Below are 22,567 nucleotides of genomic sequence, written 5' to 3' on the forward strand. Positions count from 1 at the left end.
CCTCAGGCATGGCTTTATCTGGAGACTGACACTCTAGCTACATTCAGGACCATTCAACGAACACTCTGGCTTGCTGGTTTTGTATAAATAAAAACAATTTCCAGAAACCTAAACCAAAAAAAAAAAAAAAAACCATCGCCATCAAGTCGATTCTGACTCATAGTGACCCTATGGGTCAGAGTAGAACTGCCCCATGGGGTTTCCAAGGAGTGTGTGATGGATTTGAGTGGCCAACCTTTTGGTTAGCAGCCAAGCTCTTAACCACCGAGCCACCAGGGCTCCCCAGGAACCTAAGACATTACTTTACTATTTGGATGCCTTTAAAAATATTTTAAAATTACAAATCTTATGTTCAGTAATGAAACATAGAGTTGCACTTTTTTACATGAAGGACAAGACCTGTACCTAGTTAGTATTAACAAAGACAAACACGCTCACTATTATGACAGCATGGAAAATGTGCATTTTAAACATCGGGTCAAGCAGCTTAAAATTATAAATGTATTTAACAAAAGAGCACAATTGAACATCAGTTCATAGATTGGTTATTTTTTATTGTGTAACAGTGCCCCCTGCAGGAAGAAGTCATGTTCTACATATCAGAGCAAAGGTCCCAGAGGGTTTCCAAGGAGCTGCTGGTGGATTCAAGTGCCAACCTTTCGGTTAGCAACCACAGCTCTTAACCACTGTGCCACTAGGCTCCAAAGGCCCTCAGCGATCTTTAATTTTCTTGTGTTAGATTTTGTTGATTAGTACGGCGAAAGACAGGTAAGGAGTCTGTTAAGATATTTCACACTGAAACCACATTGTGTTCGTAAAAATAATTCGGTTGACGTACAATTGCAAAAGCGAAACTTTGATTTCTTCTCAAGAAGAAAATGTTATGCCACATCATAAAAATTGGCAAAACACAGAACCGTTTGGCAACCTGTTATAATAAATAGATACAAATCACTTTTACATTACCCGTTGCTGTGGAGTCGATTCTGACTCATAGCAGCCCTATAGGACAGAGTAGAACTGCCCCATAGGATTTCCAACTGCTGACCTTTTGGTTAACAGCCAAATGCTTAACCTCTACACCTTTAGACCAATGAAAGATATGGATCAAGTTTACCAGTGCCTTGCGTCAACACTGGGCAAGGGGGAAACGAATCCCCACAGTTCAAAAACTAATCAAACTACATGAGAGGATGGAAACCCTGGTGGCGTAGCGGTTAAGCCTTGGCGGACACTCAGCACAGGACAGCTGATAGGACCAACGCAGCCTTGGTGCCGCATCTCATCTCAGGCCCGCTGTCATAGACTGAACTGAGTCCTCCAAAATACCTGTGGTAAATCCTAACCTGTAGATGGGATCTCTTTCGGTAACAGGGTTTTCTTTGTTATGTTAACGAGGCCATATCGCTGTAGGGTGTGTCTTAAACCAATTCGTTTTTGTAACAGATTAAGCATAGGGAAGCAAACACAAAGACAGATGCCACATGAAGAAGGAACCCCAGAGAAGCTGAGACTACAGAGCAGACAGACAGCCTTCCCCTAGAGCCAGTACCCAGAATTCAGAATGTTAGAAGTTTAAATTCTGGAGAGTGAGAAAATAAACTCCTGTTGTTTAAAGTCACCCACTTGTGGTACGTCTGTTACAGCAGCACCAGGAGACTAAGACAAATGACACTCATTTCTCTCCTCTAAGATCCTAGGTTCAAGATTCCTCTAGCTCTCAGCTACCATCTCTGCTGCATTTGTTGTCTTACCCAATGGGGGAGTGACACAAATCCTTGTCCTCGAGGGGTCTGAGCCCAGTCACCATGATTTTCTAAATGCAAGGTTACTGCACGTGTTTGCTTTGATCAAAGTAAATCACTTGGGTGAGACAGGAACCCGCCCTGCCCTCATTGTATAATAGCAGCCCTACCTCCTCTGATGATAAAGACATTGAGCTGATTCCAACTCATGGTGATCCCCTCTGTGTCAGAGTAGAACTGGGCTCCACAGGGTTTTCAATGGTTGGTTTTTCGGATGTAGATCACAAGGACTTTCTTCCAAGGTGCCTCTAGGTGGGCTCGAACCTCCAACCTATTGGTTAGCTGTCAAGAGCTTAACCGAGGGCTCCTCTGATGATGGTGAAGGTCAATTATTTCTGGCAAGAAGTTGACTCCTCTACTTGCATGCTGGACACAAGCAAAGAGCCTGAACTGCTGAGGCTTACGGTTTGATAGCAGAGAGTTTAGTGAGATCTTAGTTTCTTAGAGCTGCTGTAACAGAAATACCACAAGTGGGTGATTTTAGAGAACAGAAATGTATTTTCTCTCAGTTTAGGTGGCTAGAAGTTCGAATTCAGGGCACTGGCTCGGGGCGGGGGGAGGGGGGCGGGCGGAAGGGAAGGCTCTCTCTCTGTTGGCTTTGGGGAATTTCTCTTTCAGCTTCTGTAGACCCAGCCTTCCTGGATTCCTGGGCGATCCCTACATGGCATCTACCTTCACTTGTCTGTGCCTGCTTGCTTTTGTGCCTAATCAACTCCTTCTATATTTGAAAAACAGCTGTTTAAGACACACCTCACACTGATATGGCCTCGTTAGCATAACAAAGAGAACCCTATTCCCAAACGGGATTACATCCACAAGTATAGGGATTAGGATTCCAACACATATTTTTGGGGGGACAAAATTCAATCCATAGCAGACTTACCTTGTCCCCTGGCAAATATGTGCTACCTTTGGGCACAAGTGCTATGGCTGCTAATCAAGAGGTTGGCAGTTCAAATCCACCAGGCGCTGACTGGAAACCCTGTGGGGCACTTCTACTCTGTCAAATAGGGTCGCTATGAGTTGGAATAGACTTGTCAGCAGTGGGTTTGGTTTTTCTTTTTTGGTTTTGGGGGAGGCACTAGCACCACAAGGAGCCTCAGTGGGTCCCTGTAAGTCATGACGAGTAGGGGCATTTTCCTTCTTGGTTTCAGGACCCACGCAGGTTGCCATTGGACACCCTGTACCATATACAGATCTCCGATTCACCATGTACTATACCAGGCACTGAACGACAGCATCCCATCTTTACAAGCAGCCTGCTGCTGCCACCTCGTTTCTCAGGCATTCATTTTCTTCGTCCTCTGTACCTGTCTACTACCCAGTCCTTAACTGACCACGGGGTCAGCGTTAGCTTCTTCCTCCTGAGGCCCCTGCTCTCAGAGGCCTGTCCTGACACCACTTTCCATGCTTGCTCAGAGGACTAGGGCCACTGTGTGCAGTCATGCGATTCTGCACGCCTGACTCCAGGGGGCACCCTTTTCACAAGATTAATCCATGTGAAAGGTGCCCAATGGAGCCACGCGGTTTTTGCTGGTCACACACAGGGAGCCATCTCTGCTGAACTAGGACATTCCTAAGTACATGACAGTGGCTCAAAAGTGACTTTTCATGTTGGAAGGGTGGCATTTGGACAGGAAAAAAATACATGTTATCGGTTGCCTTATCAGGCCAAACTGTTACCCAATATTTAGCTATTGGAAATGTTACAAATTGATAGACCATTTGTATATACACAAAGAAACACCACTGCCTTATTTATCACTATCCCTGTTGCCATCATAAAAAAAAAATCAAAACATCACTGCTGTGGTTAGGTGCCATGGAGTCGATTCCAGCTTCATGGTGCCCCCGTATGATGGAGTAGAACTGTCCCTTAGGGTTTTCTTGGCTGTAATCTTTATGGAAAGGAGGCCTCGTGGCACAATGGTTAAAGGGCTTGGCTGCTAACCCAAAGGTGGATGGTTCGAACCCACCACCGGCTCCGTGGGAGAAAATATCTGGAGATCTGCTTCCGTAAAGATTAAAAAAGAAAGTTACGGCTTAGGAAATCCTATGGCGCAGCTCTTCTCTGTCAAACAGGGTTGCTATGAGTTAGAATCAACTCCATGGCAAACAATGACAATCACCAGATCTTTCTCTAAAGGATCCACTGGGTGGGTGTGAACCACCAACCTTTTGGTGAGCAGATGAGTGATTTCCCATTTGCACAACCAGGGCTCCTTAAATGCCCCTAGTGTACAAAAAGAGTTTATCTCAAGATGCATGCTGTGGGAATGATAAGCTAATTTTTTTAAACAGAGAAGAAGGAAAATTGCCTCTCTTTAAGTTTTATAGTTTTCATCTCTTGTGCTTTTTGTCTCTGAGGGTTTGTAAAGGTCACAAACCTTTAAGAAACATGAGATATCAAGGAGCTTTCCCTGAGAAAAATGCAATTATAGACAGTTTGAGTGTTTAGGACCTTCCTAGGCCCATCCAAGGAGCTTTGAAGAGTCTTTGGATCCCAGAATTTGGTGATGAGGGTGTTGTTAGCTGCTGTCGAGTCAGTTCTGACTCACAGTGGCCCCATGTACAACAGAACCAACCACTGCCTGGTCCTGCACCATCCTCACAATTGTTGCTATGCTTGAGCCCACTGTTGCAGCCACTGTGTCAATCCACCTCGTCGAGGGTCTTTCTCTCTTTTACTGACCCTTTATTTTACCAAACCTGATGTCCTTCTCCAGGGACTGATCCCTCCCGATAACATGTCCAAAGTATGTGAGACATAGTCTCGCCATCCTTGCTTCTAAGGTGCATTCTCACTGTACTTCTTCCAGGACAGATTTATTTGTTCTTTGGGCAGTCCTTGGTATATTCAGTATTCTTCACCAACACCACAATTCAAAGGTGTCAAAACTCTATGAGTTGGAATTGACTGAATGGCACTGGGCTTCGTTTTTTGGTGTATGGCAACCCCACGCACAATGGAATGAATCGCTGCACGGTCCTCCCCATTCCCATGATCGGTTGCACATCAGACTGTAAAGACCAATAGAGTTTAACTGGCTGATTTTCAGACGCAGATTGCTAGGCCTTTCCTCCCTTCCTTCTGAGTCTTTCTTAGTCCTGAAGCTCCACTGAAACCTGTTTAGCATCACGCAAGCCTCTTCTGACGGACAGGTGGTGTTAAGCATCACACAAGCCTCTTCTGACGGACAGGTGGTGTTTAGCATCACGCAAGCCTCTTCTGACGGACAGGTGGTGCCTAGCATCATGCAAGCCTCTTCTGACAGATAGGTGGTGGTCAGCATCACGCAAGCCTCTTCTGACGGACAGGTGGTGTTTTCACATGAGGTGCACTGACCTGCGATCGAACCTGGGTCTCCTGAATGGAAGGCAAGAATTCTACCACTGGACAGCCACTGCCCCTCAAATCTACTGATTAGTTATGCTAATTAAATGACCCAATTAATAATACATACTTTAAACATCTCCTAAGTCTCTGGGGGGCGAAAATGGTGTGCACTTGGTTACTAAGCAAAGGGTTGGCAGTTTGAACCCACCCAGCGGTACTGCAGAAGAAAGGCCTGGTGACCTGCTTCCACAAAGATGACACCAAGAAAACCCTACGAAGCTCAGTTATACTCTGTAACATATGGGGCTGCCGTAAGTGGGAACTGACTCAACGGTAACAGGTTTTGTTTTTCTAAAAACATCTGCTGGGTCCAAGGAATCCTGATGGACAGCTATGTGGGTGCACTGAAGTAGGAGACACAGACCTGGCCCAAAGTATTTACAATAAGCCTCCTTGACGAGACGCCCTACGCACACTACATCACACGCGCGGGATGACGGTCAATGCGCTGTGCTGGGGGAGGATGGGAGCAGTGGGGCCACCACCTCCTGGCTTGGTCAGCACAGCCTCAGCTCCCAGCTGGCACGGAGGCTGGAGCTGGAAGTAGGAAGGAAGACGGGTTGGCAAGAGCTGGGTCATCAGCAGCATAGAGAAGAGGGTGGGTGTGGAGGAGATGGGCAGGAAGGAGGCAAAGAGAGGGCCCCTTAGGCAATTGACTATTTCCCTGCTTTGTAATCACTAACACCGTGCTGGGTGGTACAAACGGCTAATCGCTGGACTACCAACATAAAGAACGGCCGTTCAAACCCACCCAGAAGCAGCTCAGAAGAAAGGCCTGGCGATCTGCTTCCAAAAGGTCACAGCCTTGAAAACACCACGAAGCAGCTCTACTCGGCACACACGGGGTCACCATGAGTCAGCATCAACTCGAGGGCAGCTAACAACAACAATATGGCTCTAAACGTAGAGCAGGAAAAAAAAGTTGGTTTTTGATATCGAGAAACGCTGTCACATCCTGCGGAGGGTGACTCACCCCAGTGTGTCCTCGTTACCAATTTACTACAGTTTTACCCTGAACCTTTCCTGGGCCTTCTTTCTTCAATCATTATCATAAGATGCCTTCATATTCTATTGCACAGACGAAAGATGATTAAGGCAATAGTGTTTGGAGGCATTTCGAGCCCTTTGAGGAGTCCCTCGGATGGTGAAAAGGTTAAGTTCTTGACTAACAGAAAGGTTTGTGGTTTGAACCCACCCAGCGGTGCCTCGGAAGAAAGGCCTGGCGATCTGCTTCCGAAAGGTCACAGCCTTGAAAACCCTATGAAGCAGTTCTACCCTGCACCCATGGGGCCGCCAGGAGTCGGAATCGACTTGATGGCAACAACAACAACGATGGTTGCACAACATTGAGAATGTTCTAAAAATAAACGTCTTAGCCACGTACCATCCCTCACCATAAGTCTGCTTCCGAAAGGTCACAGCCCTTGAAAACGCTACGGGGTAGTTCTGCTCTGCACACGTAGGGTCACCGTGAGTCAGAATCAACTCGATGGCAACTAACAACAACAACAGAGCCCATCACAAAAACGTATGCATTTTAATTAAAAACAAAACACATATGTTTCCCGTTAACATCTCATATCTGAGGGCGTTTTGGAGACCGGAACGAGAAGGTACTTAAACTGCCATTGACGCTGAGTGCTAACTCGTTTGCCAAAGCTTGCTCCACTGATGTGGAGTCACTCCGCGCATGAGTCCCCAAGCTGCATGGATTTGATTTGAGACATAACTTTAGAACCTAGGTTCAGAGTCCCTCAGGTATCACACTCCGAAGCTATCCTTCTGATGCGCATATGAGATTTCCATCATCGTAACAGCAGTGACACGTGTGGTAGGAAAGCCTTCCAAGTTCCACATAATTATGCCTACGAGTTATGGATCACTGTCAACCATATGCTTCCAGGGAGAGTGACAGAGGAAGGTCAGGGACAGCCCATGACTTGTCCTCAACGTTCCCTGGGCACCAGAGCACTGGGAGGGTGTGGTGAAGACAGGGCCCTGTTATAGCAAATCACCAAATTGGTTTGAGGCTTTAGGATTAAACAAACAAAAAAAATGAACAAATGCCTTAGGCTCAAAGTCTTGAAGATAATAAAAGAGGCTAAAAAGCACTTGGAAAGGAACATTTTAACTGTTAAGGCCCCGCCACAGTCAACTACGGCTACAGGCACTGCAGATGAAAAGACATTTTCAGAAAAGTCCTTGTATTGATTCATCCCGTAATGTGGTTTCAGACCCATGGCTCATACAGTGCAAACCCTAAAGATCAAGGCCATTGTAGCTCCCTTCTTCTCAGTTATAGACAGATGGTTTCCACTAACCCATAGCTTTGGTATCGCTAGGATAGTTCTGGAAAAGGATAAATGTGTTACTTACAGGGAAGACACCCAGGAGTGCTCTCAATATCTGTCAGAGTGTGTTGGTAGAAAAGTGAACGCAAGCTTCCTGTCCCCTGGCAGCAAAGAGCAATGAGAACATATTTTCAAAAAAAACTCATATTTTAAGTACCAGTATCATGAAGCTTATGCTCCCATCCATACAATATTGCTTCCAGTCATGTTCTGTGAGAGGAAAATATTGTTTAATAATTTGTAGTCATCTTAGGCCCATGCTCTAAAATTTAAAGAAAATATAATTTAGAAAATGACAGTGGTGTAGTTTTAAAATCTCTTCTCCCCCCACCCCAAAAATTGAGAAACTGAAAACAAAATGGACACCGTATAGGTAGCCTCCGAGGCATGACGGGGATCACTTCCAATGACTCTGTGCTAAATCAGTGCTGAAGTTAAACACCTCTTCTTCTCTTTTTACTTTTCATTATTATTGCCTTTCATTATCAGTATCTTCATAAATCTGATCTTTGAACATCTGCGAGTGAATATTGGAGAATGATAACATCAACAAGTTACGCACTGCAACACTGTATGTAGTACATATTACTAATGATAAGAAATACCAAAAAAAGTCAGTCTTAAGTGCCTTTCGTCGTAACTTGAATATTTTGTAACTCAGGGTCTGCCTGCGTTAGTTTCCTATCTCTACTGAAACAAATAACCACGAATTTAGTGGCTTAAAATAACACAGGAGTCCTTGGATGGTGTAAACACTGAACATGCTCGGCTACTAACCAAAAGGCTGCACGTTCACCCAAAGGCTCCTTGGAAGAAAGGCCTGGCAATCTACTTCCAAAACATCAGCCACTGAAAACCCCGTGGAGCGCAGTTCTGCTCTGACACACATGGGGTCCCAGTGAGTCAGAATCAACTCCATAGTAATTGCTGTTTTTGTTTGTTTGTTTGTTTGTTTTTACTTCCTTCTTATAAGGCCCCTTGTAATTACATTGCGGCCACCTGGACTATCCAGGATAGTCTCCCATCTCACGATCCTTCTTGTAACCACATCTGCAGGTCTCTTTTGCCATTTAAGGTAACATATTCACACACACAAAAAAAAGGATAAATCTATGTTTCACACTAATAGCTCAGATCAGAGGGGGTTTTTGGAGACTGGATTCACGAGATTAAGACGTGGGCATTGTCTTAGTGATCTAGTGCTGCCATGACAGAAATACCACAAGTGGATGGCTTTAACAAAGAGAAATTTATTTTCTCACAGTCTAGTAGGTTTCAAGTCCAAATTCTGGGTTCCAACTTCAAGGGAAGGCTTTCCCTCTGTCAGCTCTGGAGGAAGGTCCCTGTCCTCAATCTTACCCTGGTCGAAGAGCTTCTCAGCACAGAAACCTCAGTTCCCAAGGACGCACTCTGCTCCTGGTGGTGCTGCTTTCTGGGTTGTATGAGGTCCCCCGTCTCTATGCTTGCTTCCCTTTCCTTTTCTCCCGTGGTGCAGGCCACACTCCAGGGAAACTCCCTTTACCTTGGATCAGGGAGGTGACCTCAGTCAGGGTGGTGTTACAATCCCACCCTAATCCTCTCAGCATAAAATTACAATCACAATACTGGGAATCATGGCCTAGCTAAGTTGACACATATTTTGGGGGGAACACAATTCAATCCATGACAGACATCACTGGGGGCCATTTTTCTACCACCGATGCGGATGCTATGTTCAACAAAAGCAGGTGACAGGGTGTGTTGACCTTGGGAGTGGACCGAACGACCAGTAGCTAAGAAGGGTAGACAGACGGGGGGCCGGGCAGCAGGAAGCAAAGGGAAGCTCAAAAAGATTTCTGCTGGCCTTGCATGGCCACATAGCTTTGACTCTACAGAGGGCATGTGTGTGTCTGTAAACTATAGTGGAGTTTAGATTAAGCACAATGGCTGTATTGATAATGCAAATGGGGTTAATTCATTGGTTACTAGAAAGAGAACTTAAGTTGACCACAAAACGGTATGCAACCCCTCCTATACACAGTTGTGAGTCGTCGCATCTGAAACAGAGTCAGAAAACGTATATGGTGCAAATGTCAATTTAAAATAAGGGCCTTGCTGAAGCCCCTGGGTGGTACAAGCGGTTTGCACTCAACTACTGACCGAACGGTTGGCAGTTCTAGCCCACTCAGCAGCTCTGCGGAAGGAAGTCTTGGCGGTCTGCTTCCGTAAAGACTACGGCGAAGAAAACCCTACGGAGCAGCTCTACTCTGTAACGCACGGAGTCACCGCGAGTCGGAATCAACTGGACTGCAACGGGGTTTTGTTCTTGTTTTTGTTTCATCGATTTCTGGCAAGTTAGAACTCAGACCAAAAACAGACTAAAAGACACAGAGGAGAAAAGACTGTCCAATAGGCTAAGATTCACGGTGGAGGTACTATAGCTGGTAGTCTCTACAAAGCCCATAGCACAGCAATCATCTTCATCAAGTTGAAACCTAGAGACTATATAAGAAACACAGAAACACACTAAATATAGGAGATTTTAACAGACCCTTCTCGGCCCAAGATAGGTCAAGCAGACAAGAAATATCCTTTGAAAAATGAGCAAGTCCACAGAAAAATAGTGAAGATATGTTTTCACGTGCCAGTGAAACCAGCCTAAATTTATTTTGTAAGACTGTGAAAGCAGAGGAAACCCTGGTGGCTTAGCAGTTAAGAGCTACGGCTGCTAACCAAAAGGTCGGCAGTTCAATCCACCAGCTGCTCCTTGGAAACCCTATGGGGCAGTTCTACTCTGCCCTTCTAGTGTCACTATGAGTTGGAATTGACTCGACGACAATGGGTTTGTGAAAGCAGATGGACCTTATGTCATAGTCTAAGAAGACTGATCTACAGGCAAAAACGAATTTCAATGGCAACACTTGAGAAAATAAAGAACTCATATTCATCATCCTTATGTATGAAAATAAGGAGGCCTGGCGGCGCGATGGTTAAGTGCTCGGCTGCTAAGGTTGGCAGTTTGAACCCATCAGGCACTGCTCCACGGGGGAGAGGTGTGGCAGTCTGCTTCCCTAAAGATTTACAGCCTTGAAAACCCTATGGGGCAATTCTACTCTGTCCTATAGGGTCATTATGAGTCAGCAATGACTTGACAGCAATGGGTTTGGTTTTTTGGTTTAAAACCAAAAAAAAAAAAAAAAAAAAACCCAGTGCCGTCGAGTCGATTCCGACTCATAGTGACGCTATAGGACAGAGTAGAACTGCCCCATAGATTTTCCAAGGAGCACCTGGTGGATTCGAACTGCCAACACTTTGGTTAGCAGTCGTAGCAGTTAACCACTACAATTTTTGGTTTATGTATAAAATAAGGAGCCCTGGTGGCATAACTGTTAAGCACTGTCGGCTGCTAACTGAAAGGTTGGTGGTTTGAACCCAGACAGCAGCTCCGCAGGAGAAAGACCTGGAGATCTGCTCCAGAAAAGATTACAGCCTAGAAAACCCTATGGGTCAGTTTTACTCTGTCACAGGGGATCACTATGAGTCGGAGTGAACTCAACCACAACAGTTTTGGTTTTGGTTTTTGGACCTACTGGAAGTTGCTGGGTGGAGCCCTGGTGATGCGGTGGTTAAGAGCTCTACTGTTAATCCAAAGATCAGCAGTTCGAATCTACCTGTCACCCCTTGGAAACCCTATGGAGCAGTTCTACTCTGTCCTATAGGGTCGCTATAAGTCGGAATCGGCTCGCCAGCAACGGGTTAGTTTTTTTTTTGTTTTAAACTTTTCGGGTAGGGTAGGTGGTTGTCAGGAGTGAGGGGTAGGAGGTGGATCCTCCTTTAAATCAGGGGTCTGCAAACCACAGCCTGAGAGCCAACCTCCCTCCACCCCCTTAGCCAAGAACTAAGAATGGTTTTTACATTTTAAATGGTTGGAAAAAAAAATTTATCACCTATGAGAATTATCTACCCTCAAAACCCAGGGTCCTAAATAAAGTTTTATTGGCACACAGCCAGTCTCTTTCCTTTGTGTCTTGTCTGCGTGTTTCTGCCCTACAATGCTCGAGTCCAGTGGTTGCAACAGAGACCTTTGAGTTGCAGAGTCTATAACAATTGCTATTTAACCCTTTACAGGAAAAGTTTGCTGATCTCCACCTAAGTCACACCCTCCAACCTCTCTATACTGTGATTTAAAGTAAAACGTGGCATTTCAGGCCACCCCGCTTTGCTTTTGATATGTAAAGCGGCTATAAATAAACCCCCTCTCTCCCAGATAAAGCCTGACTGTCAAGATTGGTGGCTTCCCCTCAGGTTCTCATAAAAGGCGCGGGCGGGAGAGCTGAGGGTAACAAAGGCCTCATTATTTCTCTCCCCCTTTCAGCTTTAAAGATCCTTACTGGCATGTGAATAATGGATGGCTCTGGTTCGTTCGTTCGGGGAGAAGGTCTTGCAGGAGGAAGGGCACAGGAAAGTTTTTCAGAGTATCATCCTCAGGGCAATTACAAATAACATCCATGAAGGGACAGAGGCACCGGCACCATAAATACGCAGGGATATGGGGATGAAGAAGAGAGATGAGCCTAACTGAAGAGAGTGGAGAGGGTTTGAAGTAGACCTTCAGGGATGGCTAGGATGGTGGTAAGAAGGAGCCCCAGTGGCGCAACGGTTCAGCACTTGGTTGCTAACCGAAACGTTGGTGGTTCCAACCCAGCCAGTGGCTCTGCAGGAGAAAAGATCTGGTGATCTGCTCCGTAAAGATTACAGCCTAGGACACCCTGTGGGGAAGTTCTATTCTGTCATACAGGGTCACTGTGAAAGGGCACACCACAACAACAGGATGTTGGTGAGTAGAATGAGAGGGAAGGCAACAAAGAAAGCAATGTGAGTAAATGCCTCAGAACTGGGAAGTTCGGGTAGTTACTCCACGGGATTGACACAGAGGGGCTAACAGATTGTCAATAAGGGAAACAACAGCAAAAAGGCATTGCCAAAGAGCGGATTCTTACTCAAGGTAGCCCATGCGTTACAGGGTAGAAGTGCGCCATACAGTTTTCTTGGCTGTAATCTTTGCATAAGTAGATTGCCAGGATTTTTCCACAGCACCTCTGGGTGAGTTCAAACTGTGACCCCAATACCGCCGAGCATGTTTTCTCCTTTTCCAAAACGGGCAACTGAGAGCTTAACATAACTAAGGCCGTGTTAAACCTGTAAGTTGTTCTTCCTCTGCCTGCCTCCTCACATACCTCTGTTAATGACTTTGTTTTGACCAAATGTTAATGACTTTGTTCTTTGTTTTAAACAGATGCAAATAATCTTTTGTTCTGGAGGGACTACCTGTGGCATACAACCCCCACAGGAAAGTTGGAGCCCTGTATCAGATATGTATATCTTTAGCCTAATAAAGAAATGCGTGGCAGGGGACTACAAAGACACTTGAAACCCTTGTAAGATTCTCTATAAGCTCTAATGTAAAACTGCTCTTTGGGACTCCATGGAGACAGCCTGTGTTGCTGCTGGGTCCCCGGTGGTGTATTTATCTCCTTAATAAACTTTCTCACTCTTTCTGGCTTGGAGTAATGTTTCACTGGCTCGACTGTTCTAAGGCACGGGCCCTAATCCGGTAACAAAACTACCAACCTTTAGGTTAGTAAAACCAAAAACCAAAACTGTTACTGTCGAGTCAATTCTGACTCAGAGCCACCCTATAGGACAGACTAGAACTGCCCCAGAGGGTTTCCAAGGAGTGGCTCGTGGATTCAAACTGTTGACTTTTTTGGTTAGCAGCCATAGCTTTTAACCACCGCACCACCAGGGCTCCTTTGCAGCACACGGGGATCTCTGAGGGAAAAATGGTTACCCCTTAAAAGTTAGACCATTAAAATCTCCACACGCCCTGAAGCAGATTAACCATCTTTAATTCAAGATAAAAAAAATATTTTTATTTTTATTATTATTTTTTTAATTCAAGATAGACTATGCAAAATGTGACTGAAGGGGTTAGAACAACAAAAACTAAAACCAAGATGCTCTGATTTAATTTCCTGGAGGTAGAATTGAAACCAAGAAAACAGAAATTCAAATTAATGACAATACCTTGTCTGGTTAAAACAAAGCAAAAGGTCAGGATGGTAATCAATAGGTAGCTTAGAAAAAAGGGGCTCACAGCATTTTATATACAATCTGTGATGCCTTGTGTCTGTAACAGTCTTCTTTATTAGAAACAAAAACAAACTGAACGCCCTTGCTGTCGAATCGATTCCAACTCATAGGGACCCTGTACCTTATTTTAGGAGCCCTATATAAAACTCTAGGGGGCAGTTCTACTCCGTCCTATAGGGTCGCTATGAGTCGGAATCGACTCAGCGGCACTGGGTTTGGTTCTTTTGTTGTTTATATAATACCTGGAAACCCTGGTGGCAGAGTAGTTAAGTGCATGGCTGCTAACCAGAAAAACAGGACTTAAGTTTAAAAGAATACCACTTTTTCTTATTAAATATTCAGATACATAATTTCGGTTTTTTTAATTAAACATGGATCGTAGTCAAGCCACCTCACAGGATGTAAACAATGTCCTGTGGGGCAGGGACTATGGAGAGTGAAGAGTGCTGGGCTGAGGGCTGGAACAAGGTCTAGTCACACGATCTCTTTGTACTTCAGTGCTTCATCCGTCTGTTGAGTAAGGAGCTTGAAGCAGATGACACCAAAGACATCTTCTGGTTCTGGAGTTCAGTATTCCATCTGACTCCTAAAATAATTAACCCAATTTTGTCGGATGGTCACCGTGCAAAACTCTATACCAAGGAATGTCGGCTGAACTCCAAGACGAAAGTGAAGAACCCCGCTTCGGGGAGCTTTGGTGCCTCTCACTGGGCAACAATCCATCTGGCAAGAATATGCTGTTTGGTCCTTTTAAGGCTGCCATTAGATCTAGAAATAATTGAGTGAGTGTTCTTGTTGGGTGCCATTGAGTCAATGCCAACTCCATGTGACAGAGCAGAGCTACCCCATAGGGTTTTCTAGGCTGTAATCTTTACATGAGCAGATCACCAGATCTCTCTACCGTGGAGCCGCTGCGTGGGTTCAAACCCCCATTCCTCCAGTCAGCAGCCAAATGCTTAACCGTCTGTGTCACCAGGTCTCCTTAGTTAGGTGAGCAATGTCCCTTAAGTGCTTCTTCAGCGTGTATCTAGATGGTTCTGTCCTTCCTATGCTGTAATATCCTTAGTAATTTGTGTCATAATGGAGAGTGACAAGCAAAGTTATATATAAAGCATTCCTAAGACACTGATGTCTAATGTTTTTATTTCCATGAATTTTGTGTTTAAACAAAAACCCAATGCCTTCTATTTGTATTTAAAAAAAAAAAATTTTTTTTTTTTTTTTTTTGTATAGCTCTTTAGTAATCTCCATCAAAACCATTCCCTAACATTCGCTGTCTGGCCTTCCTATCAGTTTCCCTCACTTCACTTGGGACCCAAAGGTTTTAAGTCAGTATACCAAGTAAGGCTGTAAGGTGCCATTCTAACTTGGTCCTATTGATTCACAGACGATGCGATTTCATTCTATTTAACAAATGCCTTCTTTGATTGGGCATTGAGTTTTTCTTGGTCCTCACCTTTAAAACCTCAAAATCACATTGTTTCATTGACTATAAAACTAGTTTGATAAGTAATTCAAATCACGGAAGAGAAACCAGTGTCCCGCAATGTTCTCCAGCTGGCATGTTACATGATAAGGGAATTATCGAATGTATACTTTTAACCCCATTTAGGAAATTAATTTCTATATCTTTCCTTTGTACACTGCCTCTGTTGCTTTCAACTTCAGTCAAGTACCATATAAAAGACAGTTATAATTTACTGTTGTTAAGTGCCATCAAGTCGGTTCCAACTCAGAGCAACCCTTTGTACAATAGACTGAAACACTGCCCAGTCCTGCACCATCCTCACAATCATAGCTATGTTTGAGCCCCCTGTTGCAGCCACTGTGTCAATCCATCTTGTTGAGGGTCTTCCTCTTTCGCTGACCCTCTACTTTAGCAAGCATGATGTCCTTCTCCAGGGACTGTTCCCTTCTGATAACATGTCCCAAGCACATGAGATGAAGTCTCGCCATCCTTGTTTCTAAGGAGCATTCAGGCTGTACTTCTTCTAAGACAAATTTGTTGCATATTGCAAAATCAAAGAATTTTGGATCCAGAAGAGCTGTAGTACCCAGGAATCACAGAATTCTCTTGAATGCCTCCTGAATCCAACACTGTCCCTAAAGACCTCCTTGACTCATTTATCAAACTATGAATTGAAAAGTTCGAGTAAATACAAATATGACTAAACTTACACGGATGCTTTACACATAGACTCTCACTGCACATGCATTGATACCTTGCATTCTATCTAGCTTACATTGTTGATTTATCTACGTCTCCCCAACACTGAGAGCAGTTTCTACACTCTGAGTTTGATCAGGGAAAATCTACTCTGGAAAGAAGACGAAAGCATTGCTCCAGTTGTTGGCATCTCATTACAAAATCTACTGATTGGTTGTGCGATCCACTGGTCGCGGAGTTGTGAAGATACTCAATGCACGTCTACTACTGACAGGGTTTCTGTGTTTGTCCCTCACACATTCCTGATGCTGCCCAGGTAGCTCTTCAATTACATCCGAGGCAGGAGATCGTTACTAGATTCTGACACAGCTTTAGCGTGAACGGCGACTTACACTTCAATTAATGCGGCATGATTTCAGGTGCTGTGGAGCTGATGGAAACCCTGGGGGTGTAATGCTTTATGTGCTTCGGCTGCTAAACAAAATGTTGGAATCCACCAGGCGCTCCTTGGAAACTCTGTGGGGCAGTTCTACTGGTCCCGTAGGATTGTTATGAATTAGAATTGACTTCACAGCAACTGGTTGGTTTTTTTTTTTTTTTTTCCCTTGGTCAAGTGGATTTTGACTCACAGTGACCCCATGTGTGTCAGGATAGAACTGTGCTCCACAGGATTTTGAGTGGCTGATTATTTAAAAAGTAGATCACCAGGCCTTTCCTCTGAAGTGCCCCCCGGTGGACTCAAACGGTCAACGTTTTGGTTAGCAGCCAAGTGCACTAGCCATTTAAGCCACCCGGAGTCAATAATGCATGTTACAGTCTTATAATTAGAATGTTATCATTATTTCGTATACCTTAATCTAGGTCACTATGATAAATGTACCATTAGACATTCATCCTTTGATCTTTTGAGAACAGTGGATTAAATTTTTCTCATCTAATCCTGTCTTCACACACAAACATACACGCATCACTTTGTACTGACAAACTTTTTAGAAGTTTATATTAATTAACCACCTCTGACAAGTTATTTCTTCACTTGCAAAGTGAAGGTAAAGAAGCACAAGAAGAAAGGAATGGATTGTATGTTTACCCGTCTATGATCTGGAGCTCAGCTGCTAATCCAAAGGTCGGCAGTTCGAACCCACCCAGCAGCTCTGTAGAAGAACGACCTGGCTACCTGTTCCCCTAAAGATTATAGTCTAGAAAACCCTATGGGGCAGTTCTCCTTTGTGACATGGGGTCGCTATGAGTTGGAATTGACTCGCCGGCACTCAGCAACAACTGTCTGCCTGACCCTGTTAGCTATCTTACCTGTGTTATCTCTAATAGTTCACGTTTATGGTTTCACTTTCAGCATTAGCGAAAATGAAACATATGGATTCAGCACCATTATAGGTAGTTCCTGAGCAGGACACACTTGATCTTCTGACACTGGCCGCTCAGTGCTGCACCCACAGTGGATTCCAGTGGTTAGCTACAGGGCTCGCATGTTCTGGCTTATTAGCTGGGCAACAAAGCTGAAAACAAACGAAGAACGCGTGTTTGCCAGTGACTTCCTGGAAGGCAAACATCACAGCCCTGAGCTTAATTCAGACAAAGTTCTGCCATATCTAGAGCCCAGCAGAGCACCTTGGCATTGGATGGAACCTTGAGGAGACTGTTCCCAGGGCGTGCAATCCTAAAAGGGCCCAGTATGCTTGGTGATATTTTATATTGCCAGAGACAGAATATTTCTAATGTCATGTGCTTAAACTCCTTGCCAGTGAATTAGGGCGATTACAGTAATCCAGTCCTTTCTCGGGGCCCCTAATTCTCCTCCCGCGTCTCAGAGCGTGCACCAGCAATACGACATGCTCTTCTAATCCACCATTTTGAGAAAAACCATCCAGAAGATGGACTTGTTTAGGGAGCGCATTCTCATCCAGGTGAGATTTCTCCATTATTTTTCCTTTAGCTATCTGGGTTGATGACACCAGAGCATGCGAGGGATTCTCTCTGAAGGAGTATTATTAATTCAGATCAAGGTTTGTGTTCCAACCTCAAGGAAGAAAACTCTGCTTCCCTGCAGAACGGGAACATGGGGCAGAATGAAAGGAGAGCGGCTGGCCCAAAGAAGAGCAAACAGGAGCAATTTCAGCATCTCTCCCTTTCTCCTCCCCTCTTCCTCAAATGTCTCTGTAGAGACAGAAGGTGCTCAAGATGATCCCAGCAATGTTCAAATTATCCTGGTCATTCCTCTCTTGGTCTTCTAATATTCCATTCTTCTTCCAGGAAAAGGACTTGTCTTATTCAGGATGATTTTGGCTGTAAGCTAAGAAAAGTTTAACTCCAAACGGCTTTCAGAATAAGGGAGACAGTTATTTCCTGTAAGAGAAAATACCTCTGTATGGCTGTTCAAAGACACGTGTATGTAGTTCAAAAAACCACTCCATGTCTGTGGTTATAATTCCACTTGGGAATGGATTTCCTTTGTTATGTTAATGAGGCAGGATCAATGTATGGTTCCTTTTGAGTCAATCTCTAATAAAATATAAAAGAAGAACGTGGTGCTTGTCCTTCCTGGCACAAAAGAAGCTATTGCAGCTCTACCTGTCATATACTGCTGTTGTTAGTTGTTAGTTCTGACCCATAGCGGCCCTACATGGCAAAACAGAACTGCCCCATAGGATTTCCTAGGCTATAACCTTTACAGGAGCAAAACACCAGGTCTTTTCTCCCTCAGAGCCGAAGGTTGGGTTTGAACTGCCAAATTTTGGTAGCAGCCCACCGCTTAATCCTTGCCCCACCAGGGCTCCTAACATGCTGTTAGGGATTGAAAGTGTCCTCCAAAATATGTGTTATAAATCCTAAACTTCCGGTCTGTGGTTATAATCCCATTTGGGAATGAATTTTCTTTGTTACGTTAATGAGGCAGGATTAGTGTGGCATGTGTCTTGAGCCCACCTCTTATAAAATATAAAAGAAGCAGATTAAGCAAGCAGAGACAGGGGAAGATAAACGTCAAGCCACATGGAGATCTCCAAGGACCCAGGAAACAGAAGCTGAGGAGACAAGGACGTTTCCCCAGAGCAGACAGAGAAAGAGGCTTCCCCTAGAACTGGTGCTTGGTAGAGTGTCTAAGACACGTGCCATATGGAGGTGGGCTTATATCCTAGAGAAGAGGGATTATTACATTCTAGCAGCTCTTCTCCCCAGAGACAGCTGCTGTCTTAGTCACCTGCTGCTGCTATAACAGAAATATCACAGGTGGATGGCTTTCATAAATACAAACTTATTCTCCTACAGTCCAGTAGGCTACAAGTCCCAATACAGGGCACCAGCTCCAGGGAAAGGCTTTCTCTCTGTCGGCTCTGGAGGAAGGTCCTCGTTATCAGTCTTCCCTTGGTCTGGGAGCATCTCAGCACAGGAACCTCAGGTCCAAAGAATGTGCTCTGCTCCCAGCGCCACTTTCTTGGCGGTAGGAGGTCCCCACGCCTCTCTGCTCGCTTCTCTCTTTTACATCTCAAAAGAGATTGGCTTAAGACACAACCTAATCTTGTAGATCTCATCAATATAACTGCCACTAATCCATCTTATTATATTATAGTGACAGGATTTACAACACAGAGGGAAATCACAACAGATGATAAAATGGTAGACAATCATACAATACTGAGGATCATGTTGACAGGTATTTTGGAGGAACACAATTCATGACAGCTGTTTGGCCTCTTACCCACTGAGTTCTCCTCCCAAAGCCCTCACAAGCCCCCACGATGACAGGCTCACCCGAAACGTGCTGAGTACCTCCCCTGTCATCATGAGTGTGACCTCTCTTGGGATCTGGCTCCTTTGGGTGCCCCACACCCAGGCTCCTCATCCTCTCACGTCCCCACTGACCTGCAATCCATCAGACGTATTGGATTCCTGACACTGATTGAGGCTCCTGCCTAGTGTCCAGTGTTCCTAAACCAAACCAAAGCCCTTACTATCTAGCCCACTCAGTTCCTCCAGTCTCAGTCAGGCCATTAAGTCTTTTTACTAGAATTTGAGTTCTGCACCCCACTTTTCCTCCTGCTCAGTGATTCTTTAGTAAACAGCTCAGAAGTTGGGACACAGCAAGCAAGTTTAACACTGATTTAATTGCAATGCGTTTTTATTCAAGGACAAATGTGACCTTTAAAAAATGTTCTAAGCTTCATTATCCATTAAGCCTATGAAAGCTTTAAATGATATCATCCTAGTATAGAACGGGGTAGTACAGAAAAAGAAATTATACTTAGTTTTACTCTTCAAGGATTTAGAATTAGTGTTTGAGGAGTACAGAGCTACTCATGAACAAAGTTTTAACAAGAAAAATGTATGTATCTTGCTATTTAAGACACGGACTGTATCCTTTAATGATCCTTCTAAATTTGCAGAGCGCTCTGTAGCTGACTTCACTCTTTCACATGCACTCTCTAGCCCTGAAACTTTTGCAGCGTCCCAGTGCAGGGATGGTATTAGCAGCACCACTCAAAGATGATTTAGCTAAAGGTCAGACACACAAATGAACGTGCTAAGGATGACCCAGTAAATGGTGGACCGAAAACCCAGGTCTTCTAGCTCAAAATCATATGCCCCTTCACATAGCATTTTAAATTAATTTATAAACAATTTCTCTTGTGCAAAATATCTGACACAGAATTAGCCCTCTCATTGTAAGCAATATAAAATATTTTTTATAGTTTTCAAGTTCATAAAATATGTATTTGAATTAACTATAAAAACTATGGCCACTTCACTTATATCCTAAACGTACAAGGATTTGACATAATGTTTCAAGATGTGCCTACATTCACAACGTACTTTATAAACAGTCATTTTCTCTGTCTTTATCATCTCCTGGGCCTTCAGAAATAAATTTTCACCTACATTAACATTTTTCTACCTGACAGAAAATTGGAAGAGGAGAAATTAGATATTCAGTCCATGTAAGAGACAAAAGACTTTGTAATTTATATTTTTGATATATTCTCACGTGCCTGATCCACCAGCAAAGTTAGTTTTAGTGGAATATCTTAAACATAATCTTAAAAAAAAAAATTCCATTGCTGTTGAGTGCATTCTCAGTCATGGTGACCCCATGTGACAAGGCAGAGCTGCCCCAGAGGGTTTCCTTGGCTGTAATCTTTATGGAAACAGATCGCCAGGCCTTTCCTTTGCAGTGGCACTGGATGGCTTCGAACCACCAAGCTGTAAGCTAGCAGCTGTTCTTGCCACCTAGGGACCTCTATCTTAAGCTATTGATTAACTGAGTATAAATTAATGCGGTCACGATAGAGGCAGTGATTTGAATAGCTAAGTCAAAATGGTTTCTTTAGATTAGTGTTGTGTGATTATGTAACACAACTGGTTGTTCACATCTCACTTCAGAAAACATCATTGGACGCCAGTACTAGAGGGCAGTACAAGCATCTTTCACCACGTCGCAAACCTCTGTAATGCTTAGTTGTGTAAAACAAGCCATTTTATTAACGCTGCTGGATTTTTCTGGGTAAGTAGTTGAGACCGAGCTCGGCAGGGAAGTCTCAGTGACCGGCAGGTGCCCCAGCATGCTCAGGGTCACCTGGCTGCCCCTGGAAAGGGAACCCAAAGAGAGAAGGGGCACTGGCCAGGCCTGTTTCCAGGAGGGTGCATGCCCCAGCCTTCTCACCCCGAATACTAGAAGAAGGTAGAGAGATAAAGCATCCCTACCCAAGCGTCCTGGATCACGTGACTGTGAAAGCTCAGCCCTCATGCACCAAACCCAAACCAGGTGCCGTCAGGTCAGTTCCAACCCATGGCGACCCCATGTGTGTCAGAGGAGAACTGTGCTCCAGAGGGTTTTCCATAGCTGATTTTTCAGAAGTAGATTGCCAGGCCTTTCTTCCAAGGTGCCTCTGGGCGAACTTGAACTGCCAATTTTTCGCTTAGCAGCTGAGCTCGTTCACTGTTTAGGCCAACCAGGACACGGTGGCCAATAAAATGCTTCAAAGCAGATCACCACAGCGAAGGACTTCCGTTCGTTGGGCTTGGGGGTAGACACAGGTGATGAAGATTAATGCAAGCTCCCCTTTGCCAACTCACCACTTGTGCGGTCTCCGGATAGTACACAGGCTCGGTTATAGTTTGGAAACCAATGGCGTCTGAGATCCAGGGTGATGTTACCATTTTTGCCTAAATAAACTTAATACATGCAATACAAGTGAAGGTTGTGGGGGGAAAAGGTAGGATCGTGTAAGACCCAAGTATAAAACACCCAACTGAGGGGAGCATTGCTACTTCTGAACATGCCAGTAAGGTTGGTGGATGGAACCCTTTCCTACTGTGTTGGGATACGAGAGTAGGCTGGATGAAGGGGTGATTTTGAAATCCTGTCACGGCGATATGGCCAGGGTCTAAAGGCAGAGGACAGAAATGGAGGAGCTTACTTTATATCCTACTCTAGCACCATGCATGCTATTAGAGATCGTGATCTGTCTTAATGCTATAGAACTTACAAGCAGTGAGTTAAAAATCCCCATACACCTGTGTGGAAAACGACTTAGGTACTTTTCTTGTGTGATTCCCTCACACAAGCCACCTGTTACTTCCGAGCGCTACTTCTGAAACATCACGCAGGACCTATCGTAACGCTGTACTTAAGCACATCGGTCTGCTCATCTTGATATTTTCAAACACTCTCTTGTAATAGGCTTCAGCTCACACCTCTTTC

The sequence above is a fragment of the Loxodonta africana genome, chromosome Y, assembly GCF_030014295.1.
Source record: "Loxodonta africana isolate mLoxAfr1 chromosome Y, mLoxAfr1.hap2, whole genome shotgun sequence".
Taxonomy (NCBI): Eukaryota; Metazoa; Chordata; class Mammalia; order Proboscidea; family Elephantidae; genus Loxodonta; species Loxodonta africana.